Consider the following 6395-nt stretch of genomic DNA (forward strand, 5'->3'; position numbering starts at 1 on the left):
AAGATTTGCCACAAAGTGGTACGCAGTCAATATTTGTTTGTCAAAGTTGATGTATTCAAATATAAGAAACATAGAGGTCACCACAGAGCAAGATTAATGATCCTTTAATATGAACTTCTTTTTGGAAGATGTGATAACATTCCTTTAACATGATACTAGATTATCACATATTGGTGCAAACTTTGTTAGAAGCCTATTCATAGAGATATAAGGTTTTAGTGTGTTCTTTGAAAAGCACAGTACATTTAGGTAGTATTAACATTTGAACTCCAAGTTAATAAATCAGAATTATATAAATGCTGACAGATTTCAGTCAATGAATTTCCATTGACAAAACAGATTTGCTAGTGTTTTAAGCCAATTTAACACCCTTGTCAATTTTCTATATAGTGCAATTAAGCCATTTGCTATTTTCTTTTATATGCAATTCTATTTTGTATAATTAAAATTATTTTCTTCAGTAATAATCCATGTATAAAATTTACAGTGATTATTTGATTCATCAGTCATCTATATAAAATCTTACAATCATACATTTAGTAGTCTTTTTAATTTTTTTTATGACAGTTATTTCTACCACAAATAACCAGATCAGATTCTCCAGATCAAAAGTTTGGGCTAGAAGATTAGATTATTTTGTCAATTTTTAATCAATAATATATTTTTTCACAATGCAGTTTTAACCATTGCTAGTTTTGTTTTGCAATGACTGGGCTTGCTAAGTCATTAATATGATAGGATCCTTCAGCCAATTAAAAAAAATTGCACATAGCCTTACCTTTCCCAGTTTAACCTTGCTGATTATTTCTTGTAGTGTTTATTTCTTGGAACAAAAATCCTTAGTTAATCAAAGGCTTTGGAGGGGGAAGTCAAAAGTTAGAGTGACAATAGCAGTGTTCTACTTTACCTATATACCTCTTTTTTTATTATTTTATTATTCATATGTGCATATAAGGCTTGGGTCATTTCTACCCCCTGCCCCCACCCCCTCCCTTACCACCCACTCCGCCCCCTCCCTCTCTCCCCACCCCCTCAATACCCAGCAGAAACTATTTTGCCCTTATCTCTAATTTTGTTGAAGAGAGAGTATAGGCAATAATAGGAACGAACAAGTGTTCCTGGTTGAGTTAAGGATAGCTATACAGGGAGTTGACTCACATTAATTTCCTGTGCGTGTGTGTTACCTTCTAGGTTAATTCTTTTTGATCTAACCTTTTCTCTAGTTCCTAGTCCCCTTTTCCTATTGGCCTCAGTTGCTTTTAAGGTATCTGCTTTAGTTTCTCTGAGTTAAGGGCAACAAATGCTAGCTAATTTTTTAGGTGTCTTACCTATCCTCACCCCTCCCTTGTGTGCTCTCGCTTTTATCATGTGCTCAAAGTCCAATCCCCTTGTTGTGTTTGCCCTTGATCTAATGTCCACATATGAGGGAGAACATATGATTTTTGGTCTTTTGGGCCAGGCTAACCTCACTCAGAATGATGTTCTCCAATTCCATCCATTTACTAGCGAATGATAACATTTCATTCTTCTTCATGGCTGCATAAAATTCCATTGTGTATAGATACCACATTTTCTTAATCCATTCGTCAGTGGTGGGGCATCTTGGCTGTTTCCACAACTTAGCTGTTGTGAATAGTGCCGCAATAAACATGGGTGTGTAGGTGCCTCTGGAGTAACCTGTGTCACAGTGTTTTGGGTATATCCCCAATGGTATTGCTGGATCAAATGGTAGATCAATATTTAGCATTTTGAGTAGCCTCCAAATTTTTTTCCAGAGTGGTTGTACTAGTTTACATTCCCACCAACAGTGTAAGAGGGTTCTTTTTTCCCCGCATCCTCACCAACACTTGTTGTTTGTGGTGTTGCTAATGATGGCTATTCTAACAGGGGTGAGGTGGAATCTTAGTGTGGTTTTAATTTGCATTTCCTTTATTGCTAGAGATGGTGAGCATTTTTTCATGTGTTTTTTTTGCCATTTGAATTTCTTCTTTTGAGAAAGTTCTGTTTAGTTCACTTGCCCATTTCTTTTTTTTTTTAAGTTTTTTTATTGTTTTATTATACATATGTGCATACAATGCTTGGGTCATTTCTCCCTGCCCCACCCCCTCCCTTAACACTCACTCCGCCCCCTCCCTTACAACCCACTCTGCCCCCTCCCTCTCCCCCTCACCGCCTCAATACCCAGCAGAAGGGATTCCCATTTTTAATACCACCTTTTAGTCCCCAATTGATATTGGGGCCAAACCTCATCAATGAATCAAACTTTCCTTTTTAAGGTTAGCAGGGCCAAGGTATCCCCAGTATTTAAGGACACAGCCAAGTGGGGAATCTGTTGGAACTGAGTTGGTTAACCTCATGTCAGCCTGTGGAGTGAGAGAGAAGGAAATGGGGAATAGGAAATTTACCCTTTAGGAGAGAGAGAAATGAGAGCCTCTAAGATCCGTGGAATGTCCCCTGTGTATCTAGGAAGCCTCCATACAGGTCCCTCTGACTTGTTTCTATCAGACATCTCTGGAGCAAGTGAGTGGCAGGGTGCCCTGTCTTGAGAGTCAATCATTCTCCTAACAGTCAGTATCTCTACCCCTACATGAGGGTTCCTGAATGCTAACCCAATTATTAGCCTAGTAAGGAGAAAATGAAAATCAGAGAAGTACACCAGATAATAGAAATGCACTAGGGTGGGATGTGAATCCATGGCCTTACTTCTGTTAGGCAGGTGTCTCATTGCTAGAGTCCTGTTGTCAGTCCATATTAGTTTCCCTAAAGAAAGGAGATTTAGGGACCATCTCTAGAACCTAGAGTTTAATCCCATTGATCCCATCGGTACAGGGTGCCAACCACTTGCAGGTAGCATGTGCCTCTGGAGCGAGGGGATCTGACCTCTGGGTGTTTTCTTAAATCCCTGTAGGCCATGGAGAACTTGCCCATTTCTTTATTGGTTCATTAGTTTTGGGAGAATTTAGTTTTTTAAGTTCCCTATATATTCTGGCTATCAGTCCTTTGTCTGATGTGTATATATACCTTTTTAATGCTCTAATGGAGAACTGGAGAGAGCCTTTCTCACAAAGATTCACAGTAATTAAAATTTTGCAAATTCATATTTAATTATTCCTAAAGATAGAATTAGGACCAGTATAATCCAAGGGTCAATTAAATCACAAAATAAGAAAAGAAAGTCTATCAACTTAAATGATCCCAGATGAAATGGAGTTGATAAGCTTCACTCATTAGAACAAATATTAATTCACTCGTTCAAAAAAAATTGGTGAAAATCTGTCAGTTCCACTAGACTTTCTAATCATTTTTCTAAGAGCCCACATCAAACAATATTTTGTTGATCAATGTATATTCCATCTCATTCCAAATTATGGTTTAAGGGCAGACAACAGTTCTCCTCTCTTTGTAGACTTCATCTTGCTAAATTGTAGAGGTAATTGCTTTCATCAGCTTTCTGAATTGTAGAGTTAATTGGTTTAATTTATTTTATTTTATTTTTTTTATGTCTTTCACGATAAGTTCATGCTTCCTTTCTTGTGTTGACCCAGCCCAAACTGCTAGGTCCTCTCCCTGAGTCTCCAAAAATGCTACCCTGTGTCTCCTATCCCATCTTCTCCTGGCTTCCTCATCTTTGTCCTTCATAATTCCTTGATTTTCAAGAGCTCTCAGAAGCTTGTCCAGACCCTCTAAAGGTGGGCTAGCTACTGCTCCATTGTTACTTATTTACCAACAAGTGGCATTGGCTTATGTGGATGACTGATTGATGTTTTTAAAACTTTATTGTATTTATATTAATGAACTACAGACTAACATAATATATTTTCTCAAAATTGCACAGTTTCATATGGTTTAAATGATATATAATATGCAATTCTTCTTTGTGAACTGCCTTACTTGATAAGAAACCATAGCATATTTTTATGAACATTTAGAATAATTATAGGGTACTAATTAGGCAAGTACTCCATAGTTGTTATAGATTAAACTTGTTATAGAAATTTAGAAGATCAAGATCCATGTGGACTAGTATTATCAAGTGAGGTTTCATGTGCGGGAAAAATTATTTAGATGGCTTTGAAATTTGTGTTGCCTAGATTATTGTTGTTAAGGAGCTCCTGTTAGCATCTTGACTCAAAATTTGTCTGTGAATTATAAAGAATGCTATTTAAGTTTTTAGGTAGCCTTGGAAGTATGTGGTAAACACACACACACACATGCACACACAATCTTCATTTTATAAGAAACAAAATTTGGAAATCTAGAGTGTAAAAAAAATTGAGATTCAAAATGGATCAAGGATCTTAATATCAGACCCGAAACTCTTAAGTTGATACAAGAAAGAGTAGGAAATACTCTGGAGTTAGTAGGTATAGGTAAGAACTTTCTCAATGAAACCCTAGCAGCACAGCAACTAAGAGATAGCATAGATAAATGGGACCTCATAAAACTAAAAAGCTTCTGTTCATCAAAAGAAATGGTCTCTAAACTGAAGAGAACACCCACACAGTGGGAGAAAATATTTGCCAACTATACATCAGACAAAGGACTGATAACCAGAATATACAGGGAACTTAAGAAACTAAATTCTCCCAAAACTAATGAACCAATAAAGAAATGGGCACGTGAACTAAACAGTACTTTCTCAAAAGAAGAAATTCAAATGGCCAGAAAACACATGAAAAAATGCTCACCATCTCTAGCAATAAAGGAAATGCAAATTAAAACCACGCTAAGATTCCACCTCACCCCTGTTAGAATAGCCATCATCAGCAACACCACCAACAACAGGTGTTGGCGAGGATGCGGGGAAAAAGGAACCCTCTTACACTGTTGGTGGGAATGTAGACTAGTACAACCACTCTGGAAAAAAATTTGGAGGCTACTTAAAAAGCTGGACATTGATCTACCATTTGATCCAGCAATACCACTCTTGGGGATATACCCAAAAGACTGTTACTCCAGAGGCACCTGCACATCCATGTTTATTGCGGCACTATTCACAATAGCCAAGTTGTGGAAACAGCCAAGATGCCCCAGCACTGACGAATGGATTAAGAAAATGTGGTATCTATACACAATGGAATTTTATGCAGCCATGAAGAAGAATGAAATGTTATCATTTGCTGGTAAATGGATGGAATTGGAGAACATCATTCTGAGTGAGGTTAGCCTGGCCCAAAAGACCAAAAATTGTATGTTCTCCCTCATATGTGGACATTAGATCAAGGGCAAACACAACAAGGGGATTGGACTATGAGCACATGATAAAAGTGAGAGCACACAAGGAAGGGGTGAGGATAGGTAAGACACCTAAAAAACTAGCTAGCATTTGTTGCCCTTAACGCAGAGAAACTAAAGCAGATACCTTAAAGCAACTGAGGCCAATAGGAAAAGGGGAACAGGTACTAGAGAAAAGATTAGATCAAAAAGAATTAACCTAGAAGGTAACACCCACGCACAGGAAATCAATGTGAGTCAATGTCCTGTATAGCTATCCTTATCTCAACCAGCAAAAACCCTTGTTCCTGCCTATTATTGCTTATACTCTCTCTACAACAAAATTAGAAATAAGGGCAAAATAGTTTCTGCTGGGTATTGGGGGGGTGAGAGGGAGGGGGCGGAGTGGGTGGTAAGGGAGGGGGTTGGGGCAGGGGGAAGAAATGAACCAAGCCTTGTATGCACATATGAATAATAAAAGAAAAAAAAATTGAGATTGAGAAACTCTGTGGCTAGAGAGATGGTGGTTGAATCCTAAATTTCCTGGGAACACTCAAAGAATAAAAGTGATGAGAAATCCCAGGTGATGTGGGATTCATCACTCTCATCATACACCTTTACTGAGTATTTATAATATGTCAGATGCTGTGCTAATTACCAGGGAGACAGAAATGGATGAAACATATGCAGTTGGGGCTCTAGGATTCTACGTGGAAAAACATCCACTCTACACCCTTTTCTTCCCATCACCTATTTATGGCACACATTTTACCTCTAGCTCCAACCTGCATGCAAAATATTATTTTGTCACAAAAGAGCAAATGAAGTGGCTTGGCAGAGGAGGATGGATCTAATGATCTCAGAATGTCCCTTTAAGACCATGAAATCCATGATGCTCTCCAGCAATGAGTGGTGAATTCTGGAGAGCTGACTGTCTCTCTCTGGTCTCCACGTTTATGCTACAGTTGGTACTGTTCCCCTGCAAGCCTGGCCACTAGCAATCATTTAATAATATTCCTTTTCTCTGAACCTGAGATTGCTCACTTTAAAAAATGGATCTGAAAACTCATATGGGGATTATTCTCACATTACATGTGTATATTTTCCCTTGAAGGTGGTAACATATGGAACAATAATTATAGCAAGATTTTCTTCTGTCATTACCATATTTAACATTTTTT

This window comes from Castor canadensis, chromosome 4, assembly GCF_047511655.1.
Source record: "Castor canadensis chromosome 4, mCasCan1.hap1v2, whole genome shotgun sequence".
NCBI classification, from domain to species: domain Eukaryota; kingdom Metazoa; phylum Chordata; class Mammalia; order Rodentia; family Castoridae; genus Castor; species Castor canadensis.